The sequence below is a fragment of the Micromys minutus genome, assembly GCF_963924665.1.
Source record: "Micromys minutus genome assembly, chromosome: 3".
Lineage (NCBI taxonomy): Eukaryota > Metazoa > Chordata > Mammalia > Rodentia > Muridae > Micromys > Micromys minutus.
Window position 1 is genome coordinate 60,742,914 of NC_137972.1, and position 24,063 is coordinate 60,766,976.

General features: G+C 39.2%; 1 protein-coding gene across 1 annotated transcript in view; it reads right to left on the reverse strand.

The window, feature by feature from the left end:
• The window catches only part of GABRG3 (gamma-aminobutyric acid type A receptor subunit gamma3), a gene marked incomplete at both ends in the record, with an annotated part of 554,008 nt that overhangs the window by 474,099 nt on the left and 55,846 nt on the right, over positions 1-24,063 (reverse strand). The window lies entirely within an intron of this gene.

Here is a 24,063-nt window from a genome sequence, read left to right on the forward strand (position 1 = left end):
AAGACCTCCACATAAAACCAGGTACACTAAAACTAATAGAAGAGAATGTGGGGAAACCTTAGAATACATGGGCACAGGGGAAAATTACCTGAACAGAACACCAATGGCCTATGCTCTAAGATCAAGAGTTGGCAAATGGGACCTCAAGAAATTGCAAAGCTTCTGTAAGGCAAAGGACACTGTGAAAAGGACAAAAATGGCAAACAACAGATTGGGCAAATATCTTTTCCAATCCTACGTCTGATAAAAGGCTAGTATCCAATATATCCAAAAACTCAAAAAGTTAGACTCTAGAGAATCAAATAAGCTTATTAAAAAATGGGGTACAGAGCTAAACAAAGAAGTCTCAGTTGAGAAATATTAAATGGCTAAGAAGCACCTAAAGAAATGTTCAACATCTCTAGTTCATCAGGAAAATGCAAATCAAAATAACCCTGAGATTCTACCTCACACCAGTCCAAATGGCTAAGATCAAAAACTCAGGTGACCTGCAGATGCTGGCCATGATGAGGGGAAAAAGGAACACTCCTCCACTGTTGGTGTGGTTATAAGTTGAAGGTACAACCACTCTGGAAATCAGTCTGGCAGTTCCCCAGAATATTGGACATAGTAATACATGAGCACCTGCCTATAACACTCCTAGACATATACCCAAAAGAATCTCCACCATCTAACAAAGACACATGCACAACCATGTTCATAGCAGCATTATTTATAATAGCCAGAGGCTGGAATGAACCCAGATGTCCTTCAACAGAGGAATGGATAAAGAAATTGTGGTACATTTACACAATGGAGTACTACTCAGCTATTAAAAGCAATGACTTCATGAAATTTTTAGGCAAATGGATGGACCTTGAAGCTATCATCCTGAGTGAGGTAACCCTGTCACAAAAGAACATTCATGGTGTGTACTCACTGATAGGCAGATACTAGCCCAGAAGGTTGAGAATACCCAAACAACAATTCTTCTGAGAAGGGAGAACAAAACACTCATGGCAGATAATCATGGGACAAATAGAGAAGCACAGAGGGGAGAAAAGGTCATTCAGAGGCCCTCACCTGGAGATCCATCCCATATGCAGCCACTAAACCCACGGGCTATTGCTGATACCAAGTAGTGCTTACTGGCAGGAACCTGATATGGATGCCTCCTCAGAGGTTCTGCCAAAGCCATACTGATACAGAGGAGGATTCTTGCAGTTAGCTATCAGACTGAACACAGGGACCCCAGTGAAGGAGAATAGACTGAAGGAGCTGACAGGGTCTGCAACTCCATGGAAAGAAGAAAATTACCAACTTACCAAACCCACCATAGCTCCCAGGAACTAAAACACCAATCAATGAGTTCACATGAAGAGACCCATGGCTCCAGTTTCATATGTAGCAGAGGATACCATTCTCTGGCATCAATGGAAGGAGAGGCCTTTGGTACAATGAAGGCTTGATTTTCCAGTGTAGGGGAATACCAAGGCACTCTGCTTGGGAGAGGGAGCATCTTCATGGAGGCAATGGGAGGGGGAGGGTGAATGGTATTGGGAGAAAGGGGGAAACATCTGAAATATAAATATAGTGAATTTCAAATTTAAGAAAATTAAAAAGAAAGATAGGAACAAAAGAGATTGATGAAAAAATAAACTGTCAGATGAAAACATAGAGAAACATCTGAATGAAATAAGGAAGAAATGCAAGACATGCAAGAACTCAACAAAAAGAGCAGTACGCAGCTTCAATGGTAGCTCTGAGTATTGATGGTCTCAATTTCCCCAATCAAAAGACTAAGGCAGGAAGAAGAGGAAGAGAGTCATTAATTTGTTTCCTTCAAATAAACATACCTCATCATAAAACACAGGAATTTACTTAGGGTGGAAGTGTGATAAACATATCCAAACAAACAAAGTAAAAAACCAAGTGGTTGGTTGTGTTTCCATACCTGAGAAAGTAATACAAAACAATAAAGATGGTTAGTTCATCCTGGCCAAGGAAACAATTCTTCAAGAGAACATTATAATCTGTCCCAAGCAAAGGTATACCCAACTTCATAAAACAGACTCTGGTATATCTATAGTTACAGGTTGGACCTAGCACAATAGTAAAAGATTTTTATTTTTTTTTATTTTTTTATTTTTATTTTATTTTTTTATTTTTATTGTTATTTTATTGCAGTAACCAACTCCTGCTAAATAACAGCTATTGTCAAGAAAACATGTAGAAGATATGCAAATTAAATGGCATCATTTTTACATAGGTAACTGACAGCTAAAGCGCATCTCATCCAAAATTGCAATTTTACATTTGTCTTAAAGTTTATGGAAACAAAATCCAGGGGTGCATCAGGATACCAAGGAAGTCTTAATTAATATAGAGAAACTAAAATAAAAACTGTAGAGCATATACAAATTCATAGAATTTTTAATTGAACAACTTTATTTTAAAAAACAAAGATAAATATACAGATTTTAAGCATTTTTGCACAAAAGTATACGAATACATTTTTGTCAGTGCTTGGTTTTTTTAAAAAGGTTTGATAGTGTGCATTAAGATCTTACTAGTTACAATGAGCACAAAGTACATGTAAAACAAGATGTAATCTAGAAATAGTCAAAGTTTTCTTGGTGTGTAAAGATTAAGCATAGTGGTTTTTTCTTTTCTTTTCTTGAACTTAATACAGTCTGTGAGTTGTTTCTGGGGTATTCAGAGCTTTCTGGGGTTATTAAATACCGTACTGTCTGATGACAAATGGAACTTGAAGAAATGAAGAAAGAAAAAAGTGAAATTGAAAAAATAACAACATACAGAAAGCTATGGGACTCAATTAAAGAAGGTTTAAGAGAGAAATTTAAAGCTCTAAACATGTACATTATGAAATCAGAGACACATCAAATAAATAGTGATATATTTTAGAGCTCTGGGGAAAGACCAATAGGCCAAATCCCACTTTAGTAGACAGAGAAACATCATCAATATTAGGGCAGGAAAATAATGGAATGGACAAACACCACATGAAGGATCGTGGGGGAAGAGTCATTCCTTTGAACAGATAAAATTCATTGACAAACCCTTAGCCAAAGTAACTAAAAGAAACAAAATACTAAGCTTAATAAAATTAGAGATGAAGAAGGAGCCATTACAGCAGATACCAGTGAAACTCAGAGAAATCTTATGTCTTAGTTGAAAAGATACATTGCAATAAATTAGAAAACATTTTAAAAATGGATGAATTTCTAGATGCATATGATCTACAAAAATTAAACCAAGAGGAGAAAAATAATGTAAGCAGACATATAACAAAACATGACATTGAAGCAGTAATTCAGTATCTTTTAATTAAAAACTATCCAGGTTCATATAGTTTCACTGATGTATTTTACCACACCTTCAAAGAACTAACCCCAGTGCTTCTCCAACTACTCCAGGAAATAGAACAGGAAGGACCATCACTCCTTTTACAAATCTTGTATCAATTTTATACAAACAGAGAAGAAAAATAAGAAAATTGCCACACATTTCCCTGATGAACTTAGACATACAAATCCTCAATCAAATACTCCAAAGCCAAATTCTAGAATACATTTGAGTCACTACTTTTGCTGAATAGTATGGTTAAAATAGTTAGTTATTTCAGATAACTGAACACCTACTAAATGAATAACATTCACAATAGTACAGCCATTGTATTAAGTTCTATGAGCATCACAACTAGAAACAGCTACAGAAATAAAATGTAATATGTAGTAATTAGTGATTTTATATATATAAGTGATAAATGTGTAATTACTGTAAAAATGTAATTGCAAATTATTAATCTATAACTTGTTTAAAAAGCAATATATTACATAAAAGATATGACCATTAAATAGAAAGTTTCCATTTGGAATTACTATATATCAGCAAGGAAAAAACAAACGCAGAAACTCAAACCTTGGAACTCAATGTGGCTGCTGGTGCCTTGCTTTGTTTTTAAATATTGTTGGGGGGGGCTATTCTGTCTGTTTGGAGATTTTTGGTACTGTGGACACTTGGCTAAACTCAGTCAAGTATACAGGAAAATGTGACTCCTGAAGAGAAGAACTGTGGTCCCTTGGCATCACTGCTCAAGAGACCTTGGCTGGCTGTGGATGGATGTGGATCAGAAAGTTCTGGACACCAGTCAGAGGAATAGCAGAGATTCTAGCTTCTCAGCTGAGCAAGGGTGTGCTTGGAACTCCATCAATGACAGAACGGAGCTGATTGGTTAGGCCAGTAATGTAAGCCTCAGTGCACAACCTAGCTATTGTCCTCTTTAAGGGTCATACCAAAGGACTGGGTGCATCAACTGTCCATTGCACGGGAAGAGGGGCTCAAAAGACCACCAGGATAAATTAGCAGTTCCTGGAGGAGATTGATTTTATGTGTGTGTGTGTCATAAATGTTTGCTTGTCCTCCTATAAATAACCCCATTACAGTTACTAATTCATTAAGCTGGGTTTTGATGAAAGAATTTCTATGGTCTGTGACTGCTCTTCTATCTATGGGATTAGTATATATTTATTCATGTCTCTTCAAGAAAACGTCACACAACAAGGCCACAAACAGAGTGGGAGAGCCGAATATGGAAACATCTTGATGCAAAGATTTTCTTTCATTCAGGGAATAAAATTTTATGATTTCTCACCAAAATTAATCTCTCTACATGTTATCAAGGAACGGAGGGATGCCATATGTTTCCATGCCCATGCAGGCACCTTCATAACCACAGGGATTAGAAATGGATATGTCACACTTAAAAATTACTGCCAGAAAAAAAATTGCTGGCTTCCTCCCTGTGTTTAGAAGGGCCTGTCCCAGAGCAAGGAAGAGAAACCTACTTATTATAGATCTCATTTGCATGTTGGGGAATACCCCAGGCACTTGACAGATTACCTCATTAACCCACACATAATCCATCTGTAATTGAGTTAATTTATACAAAATGGAGGTTGGACGTACTCTTTTTTTCATCCCAGTGTTCTCTTCCCTCCTCTTTCCAAATAACCCCCTTCCCATGCATCCTTCTCCTCTTGTCTAAATGATTCCTCATGTACCCTTACCTTCTCTTCTCTCTCCAAATAACTCCCACCCACCTACCAACCCCCATATTCTCTCTTCTCTGTGCAGACAACTGACAATTGACACTAAATCTTTTCAGTAACTTTTTCTTCAAGTAACTAGTAGGTATTGAACCAAAAAACTCATCTAATTATGGATACGTAATATGGCATAATTTTTAAGTAGATTTGATGACATAATACTGTGTCAACTATAAACAACAGTGAAATTATAGGTTGTAGATCCATATAAAATGAAAGCTAAGAACCCATCTGAACAGAGGGATTTATCATAAGCAGAGATAGTGACATACTTTGTGGTGTCCAGAGTTCAAAATAAAAGAAGTATATCTCACTTGTCAACAGTTATGAATGCCAAGACAAAGTTATGAGAGCTTTAAAAAAATCTGCAGCCTTACTTGCATGAGTACATGATTATTCAACTGCTCTGTCTGAAGGGGCTGAGATAATTCTTACTTGTCTCTGGTCTTTTGAATCTCCAGTTTTATCCCAGTGTCCCAGTGCATTTGTCTTCCCACAGCGTGTGTGTAGGTGTCATATACTGAGCTAATAGCAGAAGATGCTTCTGGTATGGAAGGGTGGACACATGTACACAATAATCCCAGTTGAATGAAGACTTAAGTTTCTGTTAGGGTCAACAAAAAAGTAAGGGGCATGCAGTCTAGACCAGTGGTTCTCAACTTTCTTAATGCTGTCACCATTGAATACAGTTACTCATGTTAAGGTAACCCCAAACTATACAATTCTTTTCATTGCTCCTTCATAACTATAATTTTGCTACTATTATAAATTGTAACATAAATACCTGCTATGCAGGATATCCAATATGGGACTTCTGTGAAAAGGGTGGCTCAATTTACAAAGGGGTCATGACCCAGAGGTTGGGAAGCACTGGTTTAATCGGTCAGTAGGGAATCACAATTCACTGACTAGATGACATTCAGTCCAGCCTCATGCTTTCCTTGGCTGGAAGATTTTCAACCACATAAGATTGCCACAATCCACCATTTCATGGAGCACATCATGGTGACCTTTCCCGGAGAGAGGCAAATTTAAGTCAAATTACTAGTTGTGAATTTAAAAAGTGACATAATTTTCTAGAAGAAAGTTATGAAATCTACTCCCAAATGAGAGTGGTCTGATTTTATAGTTTTGTGTGATTAATGAAAAATGACAGTCTCAAGAAACAGATATGTATACATTTATCAGTCAGTCCAGATCCTCAGGGACAGGATAAAAAGGCAAGAGAAGTTCCTCTCCCACTATGGTCCTGAAAATGCTTTTGGGCCTCACGTTCCTTACATGTCAATACCAATCCCTTGCCAGCACCAAGGAAAGCCCTGTCTGGAAATATATACTCATCCAGGTGCCTTCTCAGAGAGTTTCATATGGGGAACAGTTTTTTCTAGAAGATTCTGAAGAGTGCTTTGTCGATAGCATGTGTTAGATGGGCCATATCTCTAGTGGAACACATAAACTATTACTGCACCAGGTCCAGAGCCAATGAGCACCTAAACAGTTGAGCTTCTTCAGAGGAAGTGGAGATACAGCCACCGAAGAGCAGAGGAGGCCTGTGTCTATTCCCTGCTGATCGCCTTGCTGGTACCTGCTCCCCAGCAGGAGCAGGATAGATCACCCTTCTCTTGTTTCCTCTATAACCCAGAGGAATCATGCCCCCCACCACATACAATTCTGCCACCAACCAAGGCTGTATCTGGTATAAATTTACCTAATACAAACAAAGCCTGCTTATCCAATTTCCCTCATTTTCTGTAATACAATTATTTCACAAAACTTAATTCTCACCTGGATTCGACACATTTATCAAACAGGCCTCCTATGATTTAATTCACCAAAAGATAAAGTACACAGCCAAAGGTTGTCTCCTAGACAGAGGCAATCCATTCTGTCTCCAGAGATAGCTCAAAAATAGATTCACACCGCCTCTCCCAACAGCAATCCCAGCATCCTGTTCATCTGTGTCACTAAAGCAGAGGCTTGCCTCGACTCCAGGAGCTAAAAACTGCCTTCCTTAAAGATGCTTTAAAGTCTAGATCTGAAAATCATCAACTATGTACTGCCAAATGTGTGATAACTATTGAAAGTTCTTTCCCTCTTCAACAGAATGGTGAAAGCTAAGCTGAGCAGAATGGTGGCCCCATCTCTTGGCTGAGGCTTCCCACAGTCAGAGATAGTAGGACAAAACAGAATTATAAAGTATATCATTTTTTATAATTAGTTATAATGTGGCCTTAAGGCTCCTTTAAGCCAGAATGGGGAGGGGTATATATTTCCTCATCAAAGTGACAGTCAGTGCCCAGACATTATAATAAAAAAAGTCACTTGGCCATGGCTACTTCAGAGATCACCAGATGGTCCTCAGTCTCCTGAGCCCAACATGTGTTGCTTACCAAACTAGGCAGAAGTGCATGCCTGGATTTTCAGTCTTCAGCCAATAATATAAGAAGAAGACTGTGAGGTCAGGATTTTCTCTCAGATATACATCAGTCTGGGGATAATCGGTTGGATTTAAGACCAATGTGTGCAGCTTTATTTCTGAGGAGGGAAGGACTAGATTAAGATTCAATTAGATACGAGAACAGATGATAGCATGTGGTCAGAAAGCATGTTGTCTTCTACTGCCTCTGGCTATTAAAGGAGGGAACCACCGAATGAAGATTTTACAGCAGTCAGAAGGAATACAGAATGAGAAGGATGTGCATCCATGCAACACTTTCACTTGGATACTATTTTTTTCCTGAAATTATCAAATTATTCAAATGGTTAAGAGCTAGTGATGAGTTTAGTTATGTAGTCTGTAAAGTGAGGAGGATGGATGATATGATCTTTACTTCATTCGGAAATTGCAGCTATATTTCAAAGGCACCTTAGAGCCCCCAATAGCACCACTATGCTGTAACTGTGAAAAGCCCAAAGAATCAGATATATCTTTAAAAGTAAAAGCACTGCAAAGACACCTTTTCTGTTGCAATCAGAGCTGTGATACAAACAAGCTGGACAAGGAAGAAGGGCAGAAATAAAAGGATAACACTGAGACAACATATATTACACTTTATGTAGTGCTAGAGAACCAAGAAGGAGACCATGAATAGAAATAATTTTTGGAAAGTGTGAGGACTGAAAGACACCTTCCCAACTCCCCCATTTGCTGGCAGTCCACTGTCTTCTTTAGCACAGAAAACTTTTTATTTGCAAGTGAAAAGAGATGTGGTCTAAGGTTAACCAGTGTTTGTCCATGCATGTAGAATTCACTGGCCCACATGGAGCACTGCCATGTGCCATGGGGTCTTCAAGAACATCTGAGAAACACATGCTACCTCCAGGGCCAAGAGACCCCATAGGAGACTGAAAACACACTGGGGCATCTGAGGTCACTGGCTTTGTAGACTGAATAAGATAATGCATGGGAATTATGGGGGGGCACACTGGAAACCCTGTAGATTCCAGATTCTTTTTCTTCTTTTCCATTGAATACACATCCACTTTTGATAAAGTAAATTGCTATGGCTAATGTCCTTGGAAATCTAGAATTTTAGTAGAAATTTATGGTCTTATGTTCTGGATAACAGCTGCCATAACATGTATCATTTCGTCAAAACTATTTAAGGTAGTTTATATGGTAGTGGGCACTAGGTGGGTTTTAGAAAGGGGAAAGAGACAGACAGAGCAGTGATGGTTCATTTTGACTTGGTTTTACTGGATGAATGAGTGCCTGGAACTGGTTCACGAAACACAACTCTGTATGATTTCTTTCAACAATTAGAGTTCTTACATTACCAAAGCTTTCAGCAAAGTCATGGATAATTCTTAGATTACTATAGACTCTGGAGTGTTGGGATTATAGTCGTTGTGATCCACCACACCCAGTGATATTGAGAGAATTGATAGATAGAGCAGTTTGGTTTTACAAGTAGTCAAGTCTTTAAAAGAACAAAGGTGGACTGGTGATTTCAAAGCTCCTTTTCTGTAGGACTAAAAGACAAAATATGTCTTTCTCAGGCAAACCCATGTATAGCGAGTCCTAAATAGTTGTAGATATACTGTCTTCATAGAACCTAGTTCATTTGGCTATCTTAAAACCGGACTGCTACAACAGATACCCTAGCAAGGACCTGAGCACTTAGGAAAACATCAGCCAAAGGATAAAGTCTATTGTGCCCTGTGCAGAGGCTATCCTATAGCATGGAGTATAAAAGCTGAGTATAGGCAGAGCATAAAAGCAGTGAGAGAACTGAAGGTTGTTAGCAATGTCACAGTTATTCAGGAGTCAAAGGGTCCAAAGGCTCCTGCAGCACCATACCAACATGACTGGCAGATGCAGGAAAGGAGGCAAGAATCTGAGCCAGCCACAAGCACAAGAAGGCAATGCAGGCAGCAAGGCACATTCACAGGGTGGAAACTGACTAGGCAGACATATTAACAACAAATGGAGACTGTGCCTAACATCAAAGGAGAGCAGGAGAGACTCCAGCATTTTAACTTGAGGGTTTACAGACTGGACTTTCCCTGTTGAGGAGTGGGTGGGCCCTGAGCTGGTAGGAGGAGGCTCTGACTCTCTTCTAATTATCTCAGAGACGCTCTAAGGTTCATGTTCAAGAGTTTTGCACATTTGAGTTAAGATATAAAACCAGGGGGAGGTCAGTTTCTGAACTGAAATCCTCTATTCCATGTGAAAGATGAGGAAAGCAGGCACACGGAGGGGACCTATGGCATGTCTTGCCGAGCCAGCACAGTGTGCTGGGTCTTCTTTCAGTGAGCCTTAAAATAGCCCATTCAGTATTGACTATGGCAGCAAACATTAAACAGAGCTCTGGAAGTCCTGTGGAGGAGGGGGAAGAAAGAACACAGGAACCAAAGAGGTCAGGAACACACCAGGGAAACATGGCGCTCAAAATCAACTGACCAGGACTCATGGGAACTTGCAGAGATCAAGAAGTCTATAGGGGTCTGACCTAGGTCCTCTCCATTCATGTTATACCTGAAATGTTCACTAAATAATTCTAACCTGGCAGGAATAGTATTGCTCACTGTTGTGTGGTACTTCTTCTCTCCTTCTTAGGTTTGGTTGTTCTGCTTTTGAAGATTCAATAGATGTTTCATTATCAGGGGAACTTAACCAGTGTGTGTGTGTGTGTGTGTGTGTGTGTGTGTGTGTGTGTGTGTGTGTGCATGTGTGTACTCATGCACGTGCATGTGTGCGTTCAGTTTTCAAACATCCCAGTTCATGGGAGCAACCAGGATTTCCATAGCAAAGAGGAACACCATGTTTCCAAGGGTACCATTTGGTCCTTTCTGGCCCATTCTGTGGGGTACCTAAGAAATTTTCACTGGACACAGGGGTGTGATCAGGCAGTGTGACATTTCCAGCCTCTCAGTACAGCAAGTCCCTACCTCATGCTCACAGACCCTTTACTGCCACAGAAGGTTGTCATGCCACAAAGCTCTGGGACAATCATGTCAGAGCAAATAGGGCAAAGTCAATGGAAAGACAACTCAGTAGAGAAAAGTGAAGGTTTTATGAAGGGTGATTTCTCCATAAGAGTTTCCTAGGAAGGTCTAAGTGGGAAAGTACTCAAGTTTAATCAGCACTTGGAAGGCAGAAGCAGTTGTGGCTCTATTTATTTGACACCAATCTAGTCTACACAGCAGGCCAATGAAGGTTACTTAGTGAATCCCAATCTAAACAGTACATGAGAACAAACTCTCTTTCAATAACACTCACCCTCCCTCCTTCCCTCCCTTCCCCCCTTTCTTCCTCCTTTCCCGTCTTACTTTTTCCCTCCTTAAAAATAAGAGAGGGTAATAGAAAAAACATTCTATATTAGCTGTGATCCTTTCTTCAAGCCCTAAGGAAGAAAAGATATTCTATAGATAAATGCATAATCTTGAATTAAATTTCCTGTTGTCTAGAGCATAGAACTATACTATGATGAAGAAACAGTTATGTCAAAAGCTGTACGTCAATCCTTCACATCGTTGAAAAATGTTTTGTTTTTGTTTTTTCTCACATAAATATTTAATAAGTGAATATTTTGATTGAAAACAAGCTTGTAATGTCAGTTACATTTCCAAACCATAATTGTGATGAATGCATTGTGACATTGTATTCTCATTATAGTAACATGCAAGCAAAGGTACAAAAGTACAAAATTTTATCTTCATGCATATAGAAATATTTGCACAATTCAAAAAGCTCTCCTTTCTTCTTCTGCATACACCATTGCTATAAAATAATAAAATTATATTTGCAACAACTTTTTATTAGTCACCCTTCTGTACTTACCCAGTTACTGGGCAGCAAAAAGATCTGTCTTCTTCAATTCACAAAACGTCTAGAAACATAATCATTGTTCTAGTCTTGTTTACCGATAAGAAAATAATCAGATGGAATATTACCCAACTCATTTTTTGAGGCTACAATAACCCTCGTACCTAAACCACACAAAGACCCTACAAGGAAAGAGAACTTCAGACCAATCTCACTTATGAATATTGATGCAAAAATACTCAACAAAATCCTTGCAAACTGAATCCAAGAACACATCAAAACGATCATTCATCATGACCAAGTAGGCTTCATGCCTGGGATGCAAGGATGGTTTAACATAAGGAAATCCATCAACGTAATCCACCATATAAACAAACTCAAAGATCAAAATCACATGGTCATATCACTAAACGCTGAGAAAGCATTTGACAAAATCCAACACCCCTTCATGTTAAAAGTCTTGAAAAGAACAGGAATCCAAGGTCCATATTTAAACATAATAAAAGCAATATACAGCAAACCAACAGCCAACATCAAACTTAATGGCGAGAAACTTGAAGCAATCCCACTAAAATCAGGGACTCGAAAAGGCTGCCCACTCTCCCCCTACCTATTCAACATAGTACTGGAAGTCCTGGCTGGAGCAATTAGACAGCAAAAGGAGATCAAGGGGATACAAATCAGAAAGGAAGAGATAAAAACATCACTCTTTGCCGATGACATGATAGTGTACTTGAGTGATCCCAAAAATTCCACCAGAGAACTCCTACAGCTGATAAACAAGTTTAGCAAAGTGGCTGGATACAAAATTGACGCAAACAAATCAGTAGCCTTCCTATACTCAAAGGACAAACATGTGGAGAAAGAAATTAGGGAAAAGGTACCCTTCACAATCATCACAAAAACTATGAAATACCTTGGTGTGACTCTAACTAAGCAAGTGAAGGACCTGTATGACAAGAACTTCAAACCTCTAAAGAATGAAATTGAGGAGGATCTCAGAAAATGGAAAGATCTCCCATGCTCATGGATTGGAAAAATCAACATCTTAAAAATGGCCATCCTACCAAAAGCAATCTACAGATTCAATGCAATCCCCATCAAAATCCCAACCCAGTTCTTCATGGAATTGGAAAAATCAATGTGCAATTTCATATGAAATAACAAAAGACCTAGAATAGCAAAATCCATCCTCAACAAAAAAACATCTGCAGGAATCACTATCCCTGACCTCAAGCTATATTACAAGGCAATTGTGCTGAAAACTGCATGGTACTGGTACAGAAATAGGCATGTGGATCAATGGAATAGAATAGAAGATCCAGAAATGAGCCCTCATGTATATGGTCACCTGATTTTTGACAAAGGAGCAGTAAACATTCAATGGAAAAAAGACAGCCTATTCAACAAATGGTGCTGGTCCAACTGGCACTCTGCATGCAAAAGAATGAAAATAGACCCTTTCTTATCTCCTTGTACAAAGCTCAAGTGCAAGTGGATCAAAGATCTCCACATTAAACCAGATACACTGAAACTATTAGATGAGAAAGTAGGGAAAACCTTAGAACACATAGGCACAGGAGAAAATTTCCTGAACAAAACACCAATGGCTCAAGCTCTAAGGTCAAAGATTAACAAATGGGACTTATTGAGATTGCAAAGTTTCTGTAAGGCTAAGGACATCATCAAGAAAACAAAACGGCAACCAACAGAATGGGGAAAGATCTTTACCAACACCACATCAGATAGAGGCCTAATATTCAAGGTGTACAAGGAACTCAAAAAGCTAAACACCAGAGAATCAAATAACCCTATTAAAAAATGGGGTACAGAGCTAAACAAAACGTTTTCAGTTGAGGAACACCGAATGGCCGAGAAACATCTGAGGACGTGCTCCACATCCTTAGCCATCAGGGAAATGCAAATCAAAACAACCCTGAGATTCCACCTCACACCAGTCAGATTGGCTGACAAAAATATATAATTTTAAGCAAAAAATGTTTAAAATCTGTACATTTATCTTTGTTTTGTAAAATAAAGTTGTTTTAAAAAAAGAAGAATTAATACTAATGAAAAAAAATAAAACTTAATAATGAACATTAATACTGATTATTTAATATTAACTTAGCAAATGGCAGAGCCAAGAAGCAGCAAGTATTTCAAACATCATAGCCCATCCATACTCTTAAGATTATTTTACACTTGTATCCTTTTAAGATGCATATCACAACAAGATCATCTTTTTTTATACCCTTTGAAGAGGAAAATCAAGATTCATTGAATTTCAGAAAATGTAGATGCAATAAAAGAAACGTCCCATGAGGGGAGGTTGAGATTTTTGTCCTTCTCCTTTAGAAAAGAATCCTATTTTCACTTGATTTTTTACTCTAGGTCTATGGAATTTAGAGTAAAAAAGTTGTAACTTAAAGAACCCACCTCTTGGTATTCTGTCAAGTTAGAGAAGCATTGGCATATGAGAACACTGGTCAATGAATAAATGTATAGTTTTTGTGATTATTTATAAGGATGTGGTCACATGGCATAGGATGACTATGGTTCAATGGATGACCTCACCTTTGTTCTCTTATACCATCACGAACTGGATTTAGTGGGCTATTAAAAATGCTAAAAAAATGATAAAGTTTTGAGGATTTTGGTTTATGAAAGCAGTTGAAATGTATTTATAATCTCTTTTTGTCATATCTGTCTGTGAAAATGTCAAGAATAAATAAATGTATCTTGTAATAAAAAATAAGAGAGAAAGAAAAAACAAATTTTATAATACAATTTTGTCTACTGAAACTTCAAAAGGCTGTCACAAAAACCCACCATGCCTCCCTGAGAGCTGAAGCCTGATGCCCAGTACCGAACGTTTGTACTTAGAGCTAAAGCAGGCTTGGAGGTTGTGGCACCGTAAAGGGCCCTCTTGCATTTCAAAATATTTTCCTTTTCTAGAAGTGAAAGTTATTGCATTTTTTTTCTTCCTCCTCGAGTGATTTCTGATTCAAATGCTATAAGTACTTTTTGAGCACCACCGGCACCATAATGGCGCAGGAAGCATGGCAGTGGTCCACACTATAAAACCTGCCCTCTTGTATGACTCTTATGTATTCTAGAAAAGCCTTACAGTGTTTTGGGAAAAAGTAGCCCATGTATGTCCTGAACACAACAATGATTCTCTGCTTTGCCAAATGTCAATCAAGCCTCTGAGCCTTCCCCTGGCAATTTGTGCATCTCTTGGGGAAAAATAAAATTGCAAGAAATCCCAATAAGTCAATATAACAAGAACTATCCATTCTTGGTACAATACCACACTTAGTGATCTTACGATGCTCATTCTTTCTTCCCCTTATTGAACTATCATTATGTTGGTTGGCTTTAGAAGTACTCCAGATAGGCTGACTTAATCAGAATGCCCCAAACTCAGTTTTTTCCTCACAGTAACTTTCCAGCTATCCCGTTTGCCCTGTTTCTCATATAGTATGAAAAGAAGCAGAAACTATAAACATTAAGTAGATGAATGAAATGATACCCCAGGAATTAAAGGGAGAATAGTTAAACAGGAACAGTGGACGACTAAAATTGCACCCAACAAATCACATAACACGATGCCTTTTCTGTCTTTACTAAGGACTTAGGTGCTATCTCAGTAATGTCGCAGCTGCTGAGTTGTGAGGCAATATGAACACTGAGTGTGAACATTTTATGTTTTTCACGGGAGAAAGACATGTTTGTACTATAGAGCTTAGCAACTTCTAATATACGTTTGGTTTGGTTTACTAAGCAGAGGGCTTGTTCCTTTTGCTTATGGAAAGCACTTCCTGGCTTCCTTGCAGACCTGGATTGCTGGCAGCATGCTTTCTATGCTTTTAAAACAACAGTAAAATAGAAGTGACCTGAACATATATGCTGCCATACTTTGACAGTGTATCCAGACAGCTACTGAGTGATCATCAGGCAAGGGAATATATACAGCGTGAATAGGTTGACAATTCCCTAGATGATATACACCCTGAGTGGCATGAAGTAGGACAGCTGAGAGTTGGTTATGCTGCTCACAGCACTGTACGATTGTAAACTCACGAATTATTCACAATCTTCATAGTTTTGGATCTTGCTTGCTGAAAATTAACAGAAGCACCAGAAAGCAAAACCTTTAGCAATGGAATAGCTTATTGCTAAGCTAGAAATAGGATGGAGTATCTAGAAGATGCCTTTCCCTTATCCCTTTATTCTTCTCTCTCAGAAAAAGTGGAAGGATAATAGAAGCAAAAAGCTGTGAAACAGTGTTGAAAAGGATGAATGTAGCATCTCTCAGGAACACCAACTGGGTAGTTCTAACTTTACATTACCCTCTAGGCCTTAGAAGCATGTGCTAGCTAATTCACTCCCTCCTCTGTCTTCATATTTCACATGTAAAACGTTTGCAATTTTATTCTTTTTTTTAAGTGGTTATATTGTCATGCACCTAAGTGTGTCCATTCCACACATCAGTTCCATGATGTCCCAGCTTGCTCTCTGTCTATGCCATCTGCCTTTTTCTTTGTCCTTCCATGTTTTAAGCATGACTTCTACATGCCTGAGTGACCCCATTGCAATACTCATACTTCGGCTGAGGCACTTATGAGAAGAGATTTTTTTTAAAGAAAATGTTTGGTGGTTATTCCTAAGGTAAGAACCTTGTTGGTAGCTTGTCTACTTTCTCCTATTCAACAGGCTCATTCTGTCAGCAAGGTCTAGTGAATCCAGGAATGCTTAGACATAGCCATGGCTTACCACTGGGCACCTTCAATACAACAAGGAAGGCCACTGGCGTCCTCTGATCTTAAAGTCTACTGCTGCAAAGGACACTGTCAATAGGACAAAACTGCAACCAACAGATTGGGGAAAGATCTTTAGCAATCCTACATCTTATAGAGGGCTAATATCCAATATATACAAAGAACTCAAGAAGTTAGACTCTAGAGAATTAAAAAATTCTATTTAATACAGAGCTAAACAAAAATTTCTTAACTGACAAGTATTGAATGGCCAAGAAGCACCTAAAGAAATGTTCAACATCCTTAGTCATTATGGAAATGCAAATCAAAGCAACCCTGAGATTCCAACTTATATTTGTTAGAATGGCTAAGATCAAAAACTCAGGTGACAGCAGATGCTGCCCGTGATGTGGAGAAAGAAGAACACTCCTCCACTCTTGGTGAGATTACAAGCTGGTGCAACACCTTGGGAATTCAGTCTGGCAGTTCCTCAGAAAATTGAACATAGTACTACTTGAGGACCCCGCTATATACCTCTCTTGGGAATATAGCCAAAAGATGATCCAACATATAACAAGGACACATGCTCCACTATGTTTATAATAACATTGTTTATAATATCAAGAAGATGGAAACAACCCAGATGTCCCTTAACACAGGAATGGATCCAGAAAAATGTAGTACATTTACACAATGGAATACTATGCGGATATTAAAAAAAACAATGACTTTGTGAAATTCATAGGCAAATAGATGGATCTAGAAAATACCATTCTGAGTGAGTTAACTTAGTCACAAAAGAACACACACGTACTCACTGATAAGTAGATATTAGGCAAAGAGCTTAGAATACCCATGATACAACTCATGGACCCCATGAAAATCAAAAAGAAGGAAAAATCAAAGAGTGGATCCTTCAGTCCTACTTAGAATAAGGAACAAACTAATCAAGAGAAGTAAAGAGAGGAAGGGACTTGAGAGGAAGAGAGGAGGGAAAGGGGAAAAGGAGGGGTAGAATCAGGCATGGGAGGAGATTGGGGAGATGTACAGGGGGTCAGGAAATTGAACAGACATATGTAACAATAGGGGATGAAGAACTGAGTATAGCAACCAGGAAGTTCCAAATGCCAGGAAACAAAAGCCTTCCAGGGTCCTATAGGATTACATTAGCTGAAATGCCTCACAAAGGAGAGAAAGATCCTGTCCCGACCATATTCAGAAGTTAGCCATGGCCCCCTGGTTGAGGCTACCTACCTATCTCCAAAATTTTAACCCCGAATTGCTCCTTTCTAAAAAAAAATATGGGGTCAAAGAGTAGAGCAGAGACTGAAAGAAAGGCCATCCATAGACTGCCCTACCTGGGGATCCATCCCACATGCAAATACCAAACCCAGACTCTATTGCTGATGCAAAGAAGTGCTTGCTGACAGGAGCCTGATAAAGCTGTCTCCTGAGAGGCTCTGCCAGATCCTGACCAGTATGGATGTGGAAGTCTCGAAGCCAACCATTGAATTGATTGCAGGGACCTCAATGGAAAAGTTAGGGAAAGGACCAAAGGAGCTGAAGTGGCCTTATCTGGCATTAATGGAAAAGGAAGTCCTTGGTCTTCCTTCTAATAGCTTGATGCCCCAGTGTAGAGGAATGCTAGGGCAGTAAGGCAGGAGTGGATGGGATTGTAAGCTGGTACAACCACTCTGGAATTCTGTCTGGCAGTTCTTCAGAAAATTGGACATAGTACTACATGAGGACCCAGCTATATACCACACCTAGGCATATATCCAAAAGATGCTCCAACATATAACAAGGACACATGCTCCACTATGTTCATAGCAACCTTATTTATAATATCCAGAAGCTGGAAACAACCCAGATGTCCCTTAACACAGGAATGGATACACCATCATAGAAGCAGGGTAATGGGGAACAGGATGGGGGTTTGCAGACTGGAAACATGGAAAGGAGATAACATTTGAAAGGTAAACAAATAAAATACTTGATTTAAAGAAAAGAATCTACTGCCACAAAAGAATAGCAGGACGTGAGGAGGAAGCATTTGCACAGAATGCCATGGCTGAGCCTTAGTAAACCTAAAGCAAAATGTTATCTGCCAGATCACATCCTTGGTAGCTTCTGAGCACATCAACAAAGCTCCTTGCTAGAAATGGTATTTGTGGTCATTTCAATTAAGGGCAATAATCAATGACTGTAACTCCAAGGAGAGCCACATTTAACCGTATGCTTTGAAGCATGACAACTTTTCTAGAGTCTTTAATGATTCTATTAGTTCAAACTGACTAAATCAAAAATGACAGAAGTGCAGATTGGTGCATTCCATCTTGCTTCTTTCTATGATGTATGTGTTTCTAAACCATATCTTCCCAGTTGCTATCACACACACATACACATATACAGATACAGACACATGAATGCATACACACCCATATAGATACACCTTCACACATATACTAAGACACAGATGCACACATACCCTGAGACACAGGTACACACATATACTGAAACACACAGGTGCATACACACTCTCACACATATACAAATATACAAATACACATATATGCATACACACATTCAGACACACTCATGCACATGCATAGTTGGACACCAGAAAGTGTCAGTGAAAAGATGAATTCAGCTTTGACCTCTGGAGTTTTAATGACTACATCACCCCACATCAATTCCACCAGCTGCTTCTCCTTCCTTCCTGTATTTGTGCATACCTCCCACTCATCCAGCGGAAGTGAGCATTGAGTCACATCTGCACTAGACTCGGGCTGGAAGAAATGCAAATGCGTGTCCCAGGGAATTATCACTGCTTATCAGCCAGGGGGGGTGTAATGTGATTACATCAGGAAGCAGAACCTTTGGGACAGTGACTGATAATAAAGTGTTAAGGGTTCCCCATTCAACTTTTCAGTGTTTGAAGAGTCTTTCTGGCCCCCACTCACACTGAAACTCAAAGAAGACATCTTAGAGGCAGAGAACAGCCCCACAAGACAGTTCTGATAGGACCTAGTGGCAGCCTGACTATAGACTGTAGAGCCTACAAAAACATAAGCAAAAGCTTCTGTTGGATAAAGTTCCCAATCTAAGGCATCCTGTTATAACAGCCTGATGGGACAGTAGTGATGCCTGTCACATATTCTATGAAACCAAGACTGACTGAGCAGGCTCATGATATCAACAAGCAGTTGTGTAAAGAACGAACCAGTAGACAACTTGGCTGCACCTGTGAGCAAGAAGGCTGGAACTTTGAGCAGGGCAACCAGTGAGTTTTGTCTTTTGGGCTTGCAGATGGCCACATGAAAAAGCAGCACACACACATGCACACATGCACATGTACAGCCTGAAAACCACGGGGTGAACTGGGTATCTATGTCAGATCTAACATAATAAATACCACAAATGAAGGGGCTCAGGCAACAGAAACCTCCCTCATTTCTGGAGATTAGCAATGAAGATCACAGTATTGGCTGCATTTGCTTCTCTGAGAGTCCCAAAGAAGAACCTGGGTCAGGCTTCCCCTTGGATTCTGGGTGCTTTGCTATGATTTGTAAAATTCCTTACCCTGTGGAAGAAGCACCTCAGTATTTCCCTTCAGCTCCCAAGTAATTTTCCTTATGTGTTTGTGTCCACTTTTCCATTTTTATAAGAACAGTAGTTATATAGGATTAGAGCTCCCTCTCTGCCAGTATGACCACATCACCACCAATTTAATCAGTAGCAACCCAATACGGCTACATCTCAAGAATCTTAGGGCCATGGCTTTAACATATGTAAAGAGGAAACATGCAAACTACAAACACCTCCATGGAAAAGATAAACAGTTGTGACTAGGGCCAAACTAGATTTCACCCTTAGCACGGTCAGGGTGCAGCATCTCTTCTGAAGGTAAACCACATCAAACAGACCATCTATAGTAGTATAATACCTTCCTTTATGTTCCCTTCTTAACAAAGAATCCAATACAAATGTTTCACCTAGGTCTTCAAAGGCCTCCTCCCATTTCCGAGCCCTATGTATACCATGGCCAAACATATGCTCACACATGGGTGTGTCAAAAATCTGAACTATTCTGTGTAAGCAGGGGAATCAGTCCTAAGTCCTCCTCCTATTTCCATTCACCAGTATCATCCCCTTACCTGACTCATCATCTGACACACAAGGATGCTCTGTCATGTTCCAGTGGATGAAATGAATGCTCGTAGGATGTGAGTCACCCTTGACTTCATTCATACTTTAATGCCTATACACATTCAATCATATCTCTGAAGTTTCATTTCCTATAGCTACATCCTTCTCTGCAGCCCACTGCCACTGTTCAGATTTAGGACTCATACATCTCACTCTGAAATTACATAATCTTTAGTGCATCTCCTTAACTCAGCCTGTTAAGCTCTGAGTAGAGAAGATATCTCCTGTTATCTTCTGTACAAATGCTGCCAGAAAAAAATTTCAAAATAGGTATGTGGCCAGTGACCACTGGCTTCATATGGTGCTTCACTGTAAATGGGTCTCTGTTCAGGACCCTTGTCCTTGCATGAACCAATTCTGTAAGTGTACATCTGCTCACAGCAAATACATGTAGTTGCTTGTTTCTATATATGTGAGCTTAAAGAAGATTTATGGGACCCTGGTGGGGAAATGGGAGATACTGGAGTGGTCATAGAAAGAAATTTTATCCCCACAGTTCTTCTCATCAGAAAATAATGGTTTATAGTAATGTATTTCTGCCACAGACATATCACTAAGCTTGTGTTGTAAAGATGGAAAATGTTCAACTGCGCAGTGTTCTACAGAGGTAGAAATGTAGAAGAGAAAAAGAAAAAAATGAGAAATTGAGCTATTCACAAATGTGCAGGAGATGGTGCACAGAATGCCTGCTAGCTAGGACAGCTGTCTCATTACTGCAGGTATCTCAATTTCTCTTATTCCTTGAAGTTCTTTCTCTTCCACTTTGACAAGTCTGGCTGCGCACCTTACCAGGGATAAAAATGATATTTTACACAGCAATAAAAAGTTCTGAGACAATAAGAAAGTAGAGACTAGATGCTGGAGAAGTTTGAAATTGTGTTGGTTTACATTTGAGACCTGCCTTTTAGCAGAGCCATGTTGACTTCTTGCCAGGTAGAAAACAAGGCAGAGGGGTATCCTATCCTTCTCTAAACAGATGGGCTTTGGATCATGGCATGACATTGTTAAACCTCAGTTCCATTAAGTATAAGCTGTGACAAGCACAAGCATTGGACACCAGGACTAAATTCTAGTACACTAGATGTCACCCAATGGCTATACACTGAAGGCTTAGTTCCATTCCAGTCTCTTGCACAACAAGAAGAGAATGGAACCTTTAAAGGTGAGGTCTAATGAGAGGAAATTAGGTCACTTAGAGCCAGGCCTCCTCCACTCTCTGCTGCTCTCAGCTACAGGACATCCATGGGCAACAGGTTCCTGCCACAAAGAGAAAAGGCTAAAATGAACTTAATTGTCTTTAAGCTTATTTGTTGTATTTTTTTCCCAGCAATACACAAGTACCAACTGATGGCCTTGTAGCAAGGGGTGTCTGAAAATTAACAAGGAAGTTGTGGCCTGAAACCTCTCCTGGAGTTTGCCCATGAGAGAAGGGGTGAACTCATTGCTCCATTCATTCATCTGTTCCCTTCGCAGGCATGTATCAGGCCTCTGGACTGCGTTGTAGGAGATAAGTATGCATATATATATGCATATGTAATGTTGGAATGAAGGTTTGTTTGCTACACTCTCACCAATTACAGGACTGAAGTACAATCTACAAGGCTGAGGCGAGCATGGGTATATATAAGCTTAAGGCCATCCTTAAATGTACACATATAAAACAATAGCTAATAAAACCAAGCAGATGTAAAGACATGTATTGTTGGTTGGTAGCTCATGGGTGAACAAGCACCTACCATGCAGAGAATTGTTGGCTCTTTAGTTGATCTCCTTTCAAATGGGCACAGAATCAGAACACTTGGAAAGTTTCTTTGATGAGGGGAAAGAGCTACAGTTTTCCCTGGGTATAAAGATAATTACTCAGAACACAGATACAAATGCTAATTTAAGAAAATGTCAGTGGGGAGGGTCTAAATTCTGTAACCATTCCAGCCACAGGTTATGACTTCCTCTCTATTGGGTAAGCCTTAAGTCCAACTAGATAGCTGCTGTTTGCCACCAAGATAAAGATGTCACAATTGCACTGTTGGATATATTTTTCCAGGCCAGTCTTCACTCTACTTCTCAACCTTTATACCTTGTTGGGACAACCCATTGCTTTTTCATCTTACCAACTTGTATAGAGGGTTCTAGAGTTGTTCTAGTTCAATATCTCCAAATCCTGTGCCAAAAGTGTATGGTGTCTTTGGCAACAGGGTCTTCCCTTCAAATTCTTCAAGTCAACCAAGGGTAATGAAAACTCCTGTAACAAGACCTTTAAGGGAGTTTTCCTATGCATGGCACTAGTGGGGGAGATTGCTCGATAGCTCTTGGGGGAATATTATCACTTTGTATGTGACATTAAACTGTATATATGTACACATGTATGAAGTTTATTTTTTACATGAGCTCATAAAATATCTCCTTGTCTATGATGCTTTCAAACACACATAGTGTTAGTTAGCCTTGTTTCCTCTCTGTTCATACTGTGCTTATGTCTTTCTGGCCAAGAAAAGTATCCCCTCTAAGTATTTGCATTTTCCTATTCTGTGACCTGCTTGTCTCCTCTCCATATTTCTCCTCCACAGTCCTCCCATGGTCCCTTTTGACGTTCATGGTTACTTAAGGCAGTTTTCTATATTTGTCTGGGTTTACACACTAGGTGTAATATTATCCAACTCTATTCATTTAATTTTAAGTTTCATTTTATTTTTATTTTTACCTAAATAAAATTCCACTGTGAATTTGTACCACATTTTCATATCCACTCATTGGTTAAAGAACATCTAAGTTGTTTCCATTTCCTAGATATGGTGAAGAGAGTTTCAATGAGTATGGTTGAGCAAGTTTCGGCTAGTACATGGAATCCTTTGGACATATGCCAAGAAGAAAAACAACTGGGTCATATGGTAGATCTATCTTTAGCCACCTGATACTTCTCCACACTGATTTCCAGAGTTTGTATAAAATTTGTGTTCCCACCAACAGTGAATCAAACTCCCTCATTCTCCATACCCTCACCAGCATTCGTTGTCCATTTTCTTTCTTGATTTTATCCATTCTGAATGGGGTAAGTTTAAATCTCATAACATCTTTAAGTGGCACTTTCATGTGATGATGAACACTTTCTGAGATATTTTTATATGTTTTTATTTTTTCTTCTGTTCTGATCCATTTTTAAATTGGATATTTTTTTCTTTACATTTCAATTGTTATCCCCTTTCCCAGTTTCCCCCTAGAGAACCCACTTATCTCATCCCACCTCCCTGTGCTTCTATGAGGGTGCCATCCACCCACCCACCTACCCCTCCCACCTTACCACCCTAACATTCCCCTACACTGAAGCATCGAGCCTTGACAGGATCAAGGGCAGATGAATAATTTAAAATTGGGTCATTTGTTTTCTTAAGTTTTTGAAGCATGTGTGTGTGTGGGGGACACACACACACACACACACACACACACACACACACATGCATGTGCTGTTCTCTGTATATCATGAATATTAATTTTATACCATTTAAGCAAATGAAAAGATTCTTTCTCATTCTAGAGGCTTCCACTTGACTCTGTGACTATTTTGTTGTTGGTCATTTATTTTTAGTTTTATGAAGCACCATTTGTCAATTGTTGATCTTAAATCGTGAGTAAAATAAAGTGCAAATCCAAAAGTCCTTTATGATCATATATCTTGTAGGACATTACTGTGTTTTCTTTTAGGACTTTCATAATTTTCAGC